This window comes from Rhineura floridana, chromosome 3 (genome assembly GCF_030035675.1).
Source record: "Rhineura floridana isolate rRhiFlo1 chromosome 3, rRhiFlo1.hap2, whole genome shotgun sequence".
NCBI lineage: Eukaryota > Metazoa > Chordata > Lepidosauria > Squamata > Rhineuridae > Rhineura > Rhineura floridana.
In genome coordinates, this window is record NC_084482.1 from 116,833,031 (window position 1) to 116,845,960 (window position 12,930).

Sequence of the window (12,930 nt, forward strand, 5' to 3'; positions counted from 1 at the left end):
ACTTTTCTAATGGTACTTAAGCATATGGTTTCATCTATTCCTGTGATACTTGACTTATCATTAACTAGAAATCCCACTCCCTCTTTCTCCACACTCTCCTGACATCCACCACCTAACACCCACCTCCAAACACCACCAAAACAACCCAAAACACCTCCCAAACACACCTCCCAAACATCTCTAAACACCTCCCAGATTCAACTGTCATTCATCCATTTATACTCTCAGCCATTCAAATGCTCAGCCAATCATCCAGCATTCTACTGCTCATCTACTCCCCCCTCCTCTTTCATTCCACTTACCATGTATCTTCTATACATACAGCACTTACCATATTTATATTAATACAGGAACATCACAATCCTCCCCTCTTTAATCTTCACCATAACCCTGTGAAGTAGGTCTGGAGCAGAGCTTGGAGGATTACTTTTAAAAAGTAATAAATTACAGTTACATGGCCCAAAAAAGTAGTAATTACCGTTACAATTACAATTGCTGTGAAAGTAACTGATTACTTTACTTTTCCTCCAAAGTAATTGCTACAATTACATTTCAGTTACTTTAAAAAAAACCGCCTACAAGGAGCTGGCCTTGGCTGCTGCACATCTAAGTAGCCTAAAACAACATTAAAAATAAACAAACACATACAGAGGTAGTAGAATAATTATTTTTATTCATAAAATAGCAATGGTGGTCTCTCAGCTGGTAAGGGTGGTGGGGAGGGGCTGAGGACACTACTCATATATTTGCATGTCAACCCCCCCCCTCAGCCAGCCAGCATAATTTATCTCTCTCACTTAACCGCTTCCTGGATCCTGCCCTGCCACCAACTAAGGGACACTCACTCAAGCAAACATTTTCCCCTAAGATGTAAAAAAGTTAAAATACTGCAAATGCAGCACAGTAGCCAGAGAGGGTGGTGGAGACCACTTTGTGTGCCAAGTGCAAACACAGTATTCTCTCTCTCTCACTCACTCACTCACTCACTCACACACACACACACTCACACTCACACACACACTCACACACGTCTTCATCTTTCACCTCCACAGTTCTTTATCTCCATTCTGCTGCTACCTCCTCCTTTCTCCTCCTTTATCCATGTTCTTGACCTCCGGATCCTTTTCCCCTCCACTCCATTCTTCACCACCACTATCTGTTTTTTAAAATAATTGTTTTCTCCACTCCACCCCGTCTCACTCTCCACCTCCTTCCTCCTCTCCTCCTACCCATCCACGGAGCATGAGGAAAGAGCGACACTGCACAGAAGCCCAATTTGAGGAACATGATTTTCATCCACAAATCAGAGGAGCAGAAGACTTCCCCTGCTCCCCCCCAAGTAATGCCCAAAAGTAGTTCTGGAAATGTTACAATTACTCCACAAAAGTAGTAAAATTACTCCTAGTTCTATTACAATCAAAATGTAAAGGAATTACCCACTCATTACTCAAAAAAGTAATGAATTACAAGTAATTCGTTACTTGTAGCTAGTTACTTCCAAGCTCTGGTCTGGAGTATAGCACTCAAAGCATGGAAGGGGGGGTGCTTGCTTTCCTGGCTTGTTTGTGCAGCAGTGGAATGGGAGAATGGGAATGTGGAGAAATGAATTTCAGATTGGAAAAATGAGAAACTGAGATAAACCAAAACTCAGATTTACTCATACCTACTCAGTAGTAAGTCCAATTAAGTTTAGTGGGACTCATTCCTAGGTAAGTGATTACAGAATTGCATGGAAATAAATGTGGCTTGTGTTTGCTGCTTTCCCCCTTCTTCTCCTTCCCAACTTGCAAATTGTATGCTAAAAGGCCTTTTACTGAGACACCTTCCTTTTCAACAGAGGCAGGATCCTGCAAAGCTTGTCCTTAACTTCTCACTGCTTGCTAAAATGAAGAGAGAAACACTTGTTGCTGCTTGTGCAACAGGAATAATCATTTAAAAGAAAATAAAGCATACTTGACTAGAGCTAAACATTCATGCCAGAACAATTATGTCCAATTGGTATAAAATCCAGATGTCGGTGCCCTCCCCCCTGCCATTACTTTGGGAGTCTGGTGTCATTTCCCTTTAAATGAAGGTGACACAACTTGTATTTAGTGTGACAGCTGACCTTTCCTCTGATCACCTCATGGATCTCTCAGCATAAGCAGCAATAACACATGACAAAAGTCCTTCTGAATTGGAAAACTTTACACAAGTCGATATGATGTTATAGTCCATTGTCAGCTACAATCTACTTCCGCTTCTGCCACCAGTGGCAATTCTAAGGAATTTCCTCAGGTGAAGGCAAGAATATGTCATCAAACTAGCTGCTTGCCTGCTGGTCAAAGCAGGCAGTTCTGTCAAGTTCACTCAACTGAAACACATCTACTTCTTCTGATTGGAACAGACAACAGGAAAAGAATTTGGTCTCGGCAAACCATGTTTTACTCATTTCCTTTTGACTTTTCAATTACAAATAGTTAATATGTGTATAGTTCATTAAATGAGTATTACGTTGCTAGTCTAGATGAACAAAATGAAGAGCTTTGAGTGTGTGTTTAACGTGATATGTTTTAGTTTTTGGCTTGAGAGCGGCATCAATCTATTTGTCATCTTTTTGATAAATTGTGGAACAATAAATGAGACTATTGTCTTTTGGATGTATATTGAAAGGATTCAATGGACGTTATTCCATGGTGGACTGAAATAGGCCATTTCAAGTAGTATTTAGAAAAATAACACTTCTTTAAAAATAAAATATTTGTTTCAGGTTTTATGCATAGTGGATTTTTCTTATGGATCAATACACAGCTTCCTTTGATTTGTATACTCTTCTTTTTCTTTATATGCAGATTGTAATTTAGCCTTGCAGATGATAAAGTATGTCAGCATTTGAGCTTTGCTTTGATGGAATCTCAGACCAGTAGCTAGTCAGATGTTTCAGGGAAATCTACTAACCCAACAACTTTAAAGGCCCTATCTGGAGTACATCGACCAGACTGAAGGATAAAGGTTTTTCTGCAAACAATTTATTTCCTTGCCCTCTTCAGTCTCATCTATACTGAGTATCAAAATGTCTGAAGAGATTTCTCAGTGTCCAAAACAAAAAATAGCTGCAATTTCATTAGCAGGATAATTGTTTTATTCTTAGAATTGTCCCTTCAAGCTTCTCTAAAACTTATAATTTCTGCTCTGATGGACAGAGATTACGTTTAATGTTCAGTTTCAAACATCTTTGTTTCTTTTGCAATTGATTAAATGACTTTTTAACAAGGCTTAAAATGTGACTCTTCTTCATTAAAATAATAAATGGTTAGAAAAGCAGCCGTCTGTCTTACAAAAACCTAATGGCATTAGTGGGCCATAATCCAGCTGCTAACTCATTGCTTAAAAAATGGCCAAACTTCTCAGCTGTCATAATTTAAATACTGGAATACATAAAATATGGACTCATTGACATTCATGGGAAAGATTGTTAGAAATGGGGAAATTACCTTATTTCATATGATCAGACCAAAGTGAAACCATGGAACATCAGGGAGAAGAAGATCACAACAGTCTAGGCAAGAGATAATTATACAGAGCTAAAATGGCAACAAGCAGAAAAGTATTGGGAAAGGTACGCTATACATAATTTGTATCCTGCCTTTCTACCAAATGGTTCTCTAGGTGGCTAACAATAATCAAATACACAGTAAAATACAGAATCACAAACAGACATCAAATTTACATGTTCTTATGGTAGAAAATCATCTCCCTCTAGTTTTAGGATCCCTCTCCTGAGAATCTGCACTTGGTATTCTCAGATATACAACAGCAAAGGAAGCTGGGCTGGCCCATTAAAAAAAATAATCAAAACCCAGTCAGGCAATACTGGCCCAATCTCCCAGATTTATTAGGACTGACTAAGAATACCACAAATTCTTTATCGTGTGGGGTCTCAGTTGCACTGAGGCCTACATGCAAGCAGCTGCTCATGCATAGGTTTCCTTCCTATGAATGCCCACGCCAATGTGTGGACATCTGAGGTCAGGGCCAGTAGTATACCCAAATGCTGGGGGCAGGACTCATGGTATGGCCCTGCTCCCTGGGCATCACATGGAGCCTCTTTCATGGGCTAAATGTGTGAAAGGGGCTTTACTCTTACCTAAGAATAGTGAGAACACAAAATTCTTCAACAGGGAAGCAGAAACATTAGTGATATTGCAGCACATAACTGTATCTGCCCCCTTTGTCAGTATATGCTCCTAGGTCCAGAGCATCATTATATCAGCTCTCATCTGTGTCTTGAGTTAATTTTCCCATCCAAAATATAGAAGTGGGAATCCCAGACTTTTCCAATTTGCCACGGGTTCTCAAAAGGTATTCTTAGCATAATAATTCAATCCTGAAGAAGCACATGGCTCCCCATAGTTTTCACATATGACATTATAGAAGGTGAAGACATCTGTGGAGTTTTTTAAAATCACAGCAGAAATGTAGCTCATTGATCGCTAGGATTGGCACTATCTTTCAAAGAGAAAGTATTGTGTATTAATAAGACAACTAACTCACTCTTCATACTATTCATATTTAAATTTTCATTTATCCCAATCAAGTGTTTTCTCCTTTGAGCACTTCCATACCCCACATTTTGTGCTTTGTCTAGCAGTCAACACTTTCACCTAGAATTAGCAATAGCATAGAATATCAACTGGTACTCGCTCAGTTTTCATTGCATTGCATTCCTGACACTAAATTGTATGGACTGTTGGCAACAATAATGAAAGCAAATGGCATCATGTCATTTGCTCTCAAAGTGCCATTATTCTTGTGTCCTTCTGATGCTAAGGATCATTTGAAGCGTGTAAGAGATCATTCTTCTTTTGTTTCACATATTTCTCAAAACATCCCTTTCCTTCTAACAGCCTGCTTAGGTCTTTCAGTTCCATGGCAAAATATTCCTCTAAATATTGTAATAGTTGAGGATGATTTCATTTCAGATTATAATCCATAATCTCAGTCACAGACCCAAGACCAGGTGCCTTCCAGATGTTAGATTATAGCTCCCATTAGCTCCAACCAACATGGCCAATGGTCAAGAATGATAGGAGTTATAGTCCAACTGCATCTGGAGTGGACCATGTTGGCTATCCCTGACCTAAACCGCATGGCAAGTGTATTTATTTACCATAGTAACACCATAATATCTCTTGGTCAGATCAGTAGTCTGGGTAGCTTTGTATCTAAATTTGTATGTGGTCAGCATCAGATGCTTTAAACCAGGTTCTAAAACTCTTTTGCCATACAAACCTAGAATTTGATCTCTGGAAACAGAATAAGTCCTTAACTTCATTTCTTTCTATTAAGAACAAAACAATAATAAAAATCTTAAAATAAAATTATCCTTTAAGGTTACAGTGAAAAGTAAAGCTTATGTGAGAATGATTTAGTGAAGTCTCAGAATTATAGAAGAGATGCTGTTCACAACATTTTCAATAGCGATGGCAGGTCATTTAAAAAGGCACATCCAAATTTATGCCCAACTCATCAGCCCATCCTGAGTTGTCTGGCTAGTATACAGTACTTGCTCTTTGAAAGACAGTACATCCATGGGCACAAACATGCAACAAACACAGCTTTTAAAGGAAGTGAAATGGCATTTCTGCAATGAATCTGGACTAAATTTAGTACATGCCGCTAGATACTAGCTATAGTTGGATAAACCTGGGAATCATCAGGGTTTTCCTGTAGGTATTATATATATCAGACTGAATAATATTTTTAGTAATCATCCTTGTTAAAGCTTTTGTTTTAAAAATTAAGACTACCTGGGCAAATTAAAAATTAAGACCCCCTTACCTGGGCATAAATTCTACTGAACGTAGTTGGACTTTTTCTTCTTGATCATTATTCAAAGAGTGAAAGCACAGCACATTGAGATTATCAGGCTTGTCTGTACATCAAACTGTTCAAAAGTGGTTGCCTGAAATTAAGGAGAGTGAGTTCCATGGAGTAGGATGCATAGGACTGCACTGTATTTTAAAAAAAATACTTCTAGAACTCTGCTAAGGCTGCAATCCAATACACACTTAGCTAGGAGTAAATCCCATTGAACCCAATGAAACTTACTTCTGATTAGACATGCATTGGGTTGCAACCTAAATGAAGAATTCATTCCTAAGGTTTAAGTTATTTAGCAGACTTGTGTAAAACTGTTTCTTCTTTTTTTACTCTCCCATAATAGTGGAGAACAGCCTGAAATTTTGATATTTGATCTCTTGCAACCAAATCCTAAACATGTTTACTCAGATGTACATCTGAGTTTATTCAGTTTAATTCCCAAGTAAATATGCACAGAATTGCAGCCGTACACTGGAAAAATATCCATTAAGAAGACTCCACTTTTTTCTTTTGTTTTAAACTCTGCAGTGCTAGGGATAGGATCATAACACCCTCATCACTTTATTTGTCACTTTTCCACAAACACATTAAAAAATGCTCAAAACAGCTTACAACAAGAACAGCAGCAATACATCACAAATCAGCAATTTGACGGATGCAATTATGCACTGGTAAGTGCCTCTACTAAGTTGTACTTAGGAGCGGTGAGGGTGGCGAAAAAACAATATTTTGCTGCCACTATTAAGTCATCTCTTTGCCGACCAGCGGAGCTCTTTAGAGTTGTCCGAGGGCTACTTCATTCTGGCCCTAAGGACTCGATAATGTCATCGGTAGCCCGCTGTAATGAGTTTGCTGGGCACTTCCAGAATAAGATCTTATGCATTCGTCGGGACTTAGACTCCCAGTTTACAGCAGTTGATCCGAATGAGGTGTCCGGAGCACAGCCTTGTCATGTTTTATTGGATGAGTTTCAGTTGGTTCAGCTCGAGGACATGGACAAGGTGCTTGGACAGGTGCGTGCTACCACTTCTCCTCTAGATCCTTGCCCTTCTTGTCTAATAAAAACTAGCAGGGATGGAACAGCCGGCTGGGCCAGGGAAGTGATAAATGCCTCTTTACGAAAGGGAGTGGTCCCTGGCCGTCTGAAAGAGGCGGTAGTGAGACCACTCCTGAAAAAATCCTCCTTGGACCCTGAAAACCTTAACAACTATAGACCAGTCGCGAATGTTCCATTCCTGGGCAAGATCCTGGAACGAGTGGTTGCTGGCCAGCTCCAGGCACTATTGGATGAAACCGATTATCTAGACCCATTTCAATCGGGTTTTAGGCCCGGTTTCGGCACTGAGACAACCTTGGTCGCCCTGTTTGATGACCTATGTCGGGAGAGGGATGGAGGAAGTGTTACTCTGTTGATTCTCCTTGATCTCTCAGCGGCTTTTGATACCATCGACCATGGTATCCTTCTGGAGAGGCTCGTGGAGTTGGGAGTTGGAGGTACAGCTTTGCAGTGGTTCCGCTCCTACTTGGTGGGTCGTCTCCAGAAGGTAGTGCTTGGGGAACATTGCTCAACACCATGGGCTCTCCAATGTGGGGTCCCGCAGGGGTCAGTTCTGTCTCCCATGCTTTTTAACATCTACATGAAGCCACTGGGTGCGGTCATCAGGAGTTTTGGAGTGCGTTGCCATCAGTACGCTGATGACACCCAACTCTACTTCTCCTTTTCATCGTCTTCAGGTGAGGCTGTTAATGTGATGAACCGTTGCCTGGCTGCGATAATGGACTGGATGAGAGAGGGGAGGGGGCCAAGATGGCGACTGAGTCGGTTGAATGATTACTCGGCTCCTATATTAATTTTATATCTTTGGCCATTGTGAGTTATCTAAAGTGAACGGACTCAATATAGGAGTAAGACAACTCCTCTATCTTCCCTGGGCTTTTGAAAACATCTGAAAGGAAAAGTGAGAAACCGGAGAGATAAGCTACAAAGCAGTTTATGTTGAGACCTGGAGGAGGGGAACACACAGGAACAGCAAGCTGAAAACATCGACTGCTTCTTTATTGTATCGCAAGGAAGCAAGGAAGCTCCAGTTTCTTTTCAAGTACATCTCTGTAGTGGAATAGACGTAATTCCAGCGCACATACACAGGTACTCTCTATTATCTTTTTCCCAGCGGCTCGGCACCTCACTTAATTAATATAAACATCAATGTAGCTGCAATTTCAACGGAGAGAGAAGAGTTCTAAAACACTAAACTGAATTCTTACTCGTAGGAGCACGAGAGCAGAAGTAAACCTGAACTATAAACTACATAAGGGGGTAGAAACATTTTTGTGAGTTGGAAGGAGTAATTCTACATGGACCTTTAACAGCTTTGACGTCACGACCCCCCTTGCATATTACAAACTAATTAGTCTCTCACTCCTACAAAGCCTTGACTCCTTTCTTTAACATTGCAGCTGCCAAAGTATCTTTTATTGAAATCAGAACAGAGTGCTAGGAGGTGAAGAGAAATTAGTGCTGTTTAAGCATATTTCACTCTTTGAAATTCACCTGACGGGTACAAAATGGTGACCACGCGTGCTCAAAGCCATAGTACTATAATTAACAGCTCAACTCCTAATCTAATCCAAAAATCAATATTAGACTATTGTGGGATAATTAAAAGTAATAAACCTACAACAAAAGTAAAAGAGCAGCAGATGGACCAAAGAACTCCAGAATTAACACCTATGGAGAGTCTGGGTTTCTTTGACAGCACCAGTTTTATAACTGAGACAGGAGATCATCTAGAAGATAGAAGAAACTCAGACAAGCATTCCTATAACGAAAGTCCAACAAACTGGTCCACTGATCCTGATTTGAGAGAAGACACTTTCCAATTTTGTAGACAAACACAACTTACAGTAAGCAAAGAAACTCTAGATTCTTTAAAGGAAAACTCAGGCAATTTAGTTTTGGGAGAAAACGAGGAAGAAACTCCTTCCTCATGGGAAATTTTAAGAGATCAATGTTTTTTAACCAAGCAGACAACGGAAAAAATTTTTCATAACATGGATAAACTGCAGCAGGAAGTCTCTGGCCTGAAAGCTACCATTGGAACTTTAGTTGCCCTTGTAGAGTTGGGAATTTTGACGATAGCCCCTCAGACAAATTTTACTACTCAAGGTTTGGAGGACACCGTGCCACAGAAAGAACAAGCAGTTAGAGATATTCGGCATAAGGAGGATTTCGACCAAAACACAACAACTCAACAACTAAAAGATATACTTGAAGACTGGAACAAGCACTCAGAGACATTCCCTTATGTTGGTAACCAAGAGCAAGCTCTCAGCAATAACGATGTTTCCATTTTAAATCTCACACCCTCCGACCCAAGACTTTTAATAATTGATAAATATTCAGATAAGGCCTCTACTCCACTGATAGTGGAAAACATGAGTTGCCCACCTAATATTTTTAAGCAAACCCTGAAAACTCCATCAGAAGAAGATGGTTCAGTCAAGTTTCACCAACAGTCTCCCCGTATGGTTCAGCAACGTAGATGGGAGGCAACCGAGGAACTCAGTGAATCATCACATCCCCTAAAATACAACTATAAAGACAATAGAAGGAAAAGGAGTAAATACAACCCTTTTTATAAGAAAAGGATTAGATCAAAGGAAAGAATACCGAATGACTTTCAAGTGATCATCCACAACTGGTTAGTGAGAAAATCAGGAGGGAGATTAAGTTCGTGGAAAGAACTCCTAACTGATATTCAATCTATATTGGGAACAGCCCTTGACATAAGAAAAGGAGTTTTTTGCAAATGTCTACCCTCTTTTGGTCAATTGGGAAGCATCGAGCTCACATTTCGGAGTTCGGAGTTAGGGTACAATTTCTGGTCCCTATTACATAGGTTTTCCAACAGAGGGCTACTATTTGAACTCATAAGAACACCAAACAAGTCCTCTCAAGGGCATCATAATATTTCCACTTGGATTCCAAAGACTGGAAGTAAAAGATGGCTGGAATATAACACTGGGGAAAATAGAGGCTGGAGGAATCAGAGATACGAGCTCCCCAAATTTGTAACGTACCCAAATAACATCAGGCTGCAAACACATACCCACAACCAGAAAAATTGGAGAATACAACACATGATCCATATTAAAGATAAATATTGGATCAAGGGTGATAATAATAAGCCCAGAGATTACTCTCCTAAAACCTCTTTGGACTATTCTAAATGACTTGATACAAAATATAAAGGGTTAAAGATAATCTCCTGGAACGTGGCAGGTTGGGAAAATAAGATGGCAGATAAAGAATTTATTGAGATGCTCCAACTATATGATATAGTCTGCTTACAGGAGACTTGGACTAATGAACTCAATTCTCCACTGCTGCGGGGTTACAAATCATTCTATCTACCAGCCACAAAGAAATTCAAGAAGGGCAGAGGTAGTGGTGGACTGGTGTCCTTCTTATCGCTGGAATTAATCGAAGAATCCCAGTTGGTTAAATTGGAATCTCAAAACAACTATCTTCTTCCAGTACAATTAAAAACAGAGACTGGAGACCCCTTCTTCTGCATAAACACATATTTTCCACCGTCTAACAACCCTGTAACCGTTACCAAGATATGGAAGGATTTAGTATCTTTACTGGAACAGATAGATCAGAAGTTCCTGCAAGCATATATTCTAATCTGCGGGGATTTTAATGCCCGAATTGGGGCAATTTCAGAAGGTTTCTTTCATCCCTTCGGTTTAGATCTGGAAGAGATCTTTCTAACTCCCCACACCTCGATGGACAGCAAATACAATCAACAAGGTCTTAAATTCTTAGAATTTATATACCATCAAAATTTATATTCGCTGCATGGGAGTCCACTGGACATAACTGAAGGTTATTATACCTATCTGAGCAATTTGGGTGCCAGTGTTATCGATCATATAATGGTCTCAGTCTCACTTTTCCCTTTAGTAAGTGCTTTTGAAATTCTTGGAAGAACAGAAAGCGATCATCTCCCCTTAGTGGTGACTTTAAATCCCTTGTTGGAACGGATGCCAATAACAGATACAACTAATCTTACCGGGGAAATGCTGGGCGAAAGGAGACTGAAATGGTCTAACAAATTAAGTAGTAACATCCAGCAAAAACTACAAAACAATTTTCTGATGAGCAGGCGACAACAATTTGGGGATAACTCAGCGAATCATATAGATATTTTCCAGCAAATAGTTACTGAACTTAGACCTTGTTTAATAACAACTAAAGATAAAAGTAAACAGATATTCCAACACGGCTGGTTTGATGCAGAGTGTAGGAAGGCTAAGAAAGTATTAAAAAAAAAAATCAGAGAATCCTGTAAGAAACCTTCAAAAGAGAAAACGGAAGAGCTAATTAAATGTAGGACGGAATATAAAAGTTTACTTAAAAATAAGAAAGGGGTATATATAAAAACTCAGTGGCAAGAATTGGAACAAACAGTAAGGGAACACAATGAAGGTAAATTCTGGGAGCTGGTTGCACGAGGATTAAAGGAAATAAGATCTACCTCGGAGGCTGCAGTTCCTGCTTCTTCCTGGATTAAGCACTTTACTAACTTATTTGGTGGTCAACCTAATGATAGTGCAGAGATTGAGATATCTAAAAACTTTGATAACTTACCTGAGTGGCATCCAGTAACTACACATGAGATAAAGACGCTTATTGCATCCTTGAAAACTAAAAAAGCACCAGGAGAAGATATGCTTCCCCCAGAACTCTTTACAGAAAATGTAGACTGGTGGATACCCATCCTGGTTGGATTATTCACCACAATCAACAGCTCTGGTCAAATGCCTCTCGGATGGAAAACAAGCATAATATTTCCAATCTATAAAAAAGGGGATAGAAATGACCCACAAAACTATCGTCCAATCAGTTTGTTAGACATCCCCTCAAAAATATATGCTCGATATTTACTGCAAAAACTAACTGATTGGCTGCAAGATAATTTGATTATCCAGGAAGAACAAGCAGGGTTTAGAAGAGGTTACAGCACGATTGACCAATGCTTTGTCTTAAATCATATTATAGCGAAATACACTAAGAACAGAAGACATCTGTATGCTGCCTTTATTGACCTCACTGCAGCTTTTGACTCAATCAACAGATCCAGACTATGGGAGAAATTACAAAGCATTGAGATGGATCGTAGACTTTTACAGTTGATTCAAGAGTTGTATAGCAACACAGAACTGAGGATCAGAATTGGCTTAAAGGGTGCATTAACTGAAGCTTTGAAAACTACACGAGGGGTGAAGCAGGGATGCATTTTGGCTCCCACTCTTTTTAATATTTATATCAATGATCTGGTCCCATGGTTAGCTCGAGTAGATTCGCCTGCACCAGCAATTAGCAATAGAAAGATTTTTATTTTAATGTATGCAGATGACTTGGTACTTATTTCTCTTTCTCGTTTGGGCCTTAAAAACCTCCTTGACTCATTCAGCATTTACTGTAAAAATGAGAATTTATTGATAAACTACTCTAAGTCTAAAATTATGGTCTTTGGCAAACGTAATCCAAGGTATAAATGGTGTTTGGATCAACAGGTCTTAGAACAAGTCCGCTCATTCAGATATTTAGGGATAGTTTTCAGCGAGTCCCTTTCGTGGAAACGGCATAGTGAGATGATTAAGCTGAAAGCAGAGAGAACAATTGGAGCCTTAATGAAATTTTATTATAATAAGGGTGGACAATTGATCGAACCTGCCTTAAAGATCTTTGGCAGTAAAGTAGTCACACAAATGCTCTATGGGGTAGAGGTATGGGGAGCAGATACGAATGTGATCACAACCCTGGAAATAGTGCAGAATAAATTCTTTAGAAAACTATACTCCTTACCCCCAGGAACACCTGCAGCTTTCTTGAGAACAGAAACTGGCTGGCCATCTATAAAGATAAAAGCTGTGTGGCTCCGCTTGAATTATTTTAAGCGAATTGCTTCTTTGATAACGGAACGTTTACCAACTTTGTGTTATAAGGAGTTAGAAAATAACCATAACTGGAAGTTAATGTCCCATAACCTCTTAAAT

General features: G+C 39.5%; 1 long non-coding RNA gene across 1 annotated transcript in view; it reads right to left on the minus strand.

Annotated features, from left to right (window-relative positions):
- LOC133382267 (uncharacterized) overlaps positions 1-12,930 on the minus strand; it is a 90,861-nt gene that overhangs the window by 41,507 nt on the left and 36,424 nt on the right. Inside the window, exons 2-3 of the long non-coding RNA XR_009761882.1 lie at positions 5,821-5,944; positions 3,474-3,538 (exon numbers count right to left, since the gene is read on the minus strand). This is a non-coding gene — a long non-coding RNA (uncharacterized LOC133382267). The remainder of the gene's footprint in view (positions 1-3,473; positions 3,539-5,820; positions 5,945-12,930) is intronic.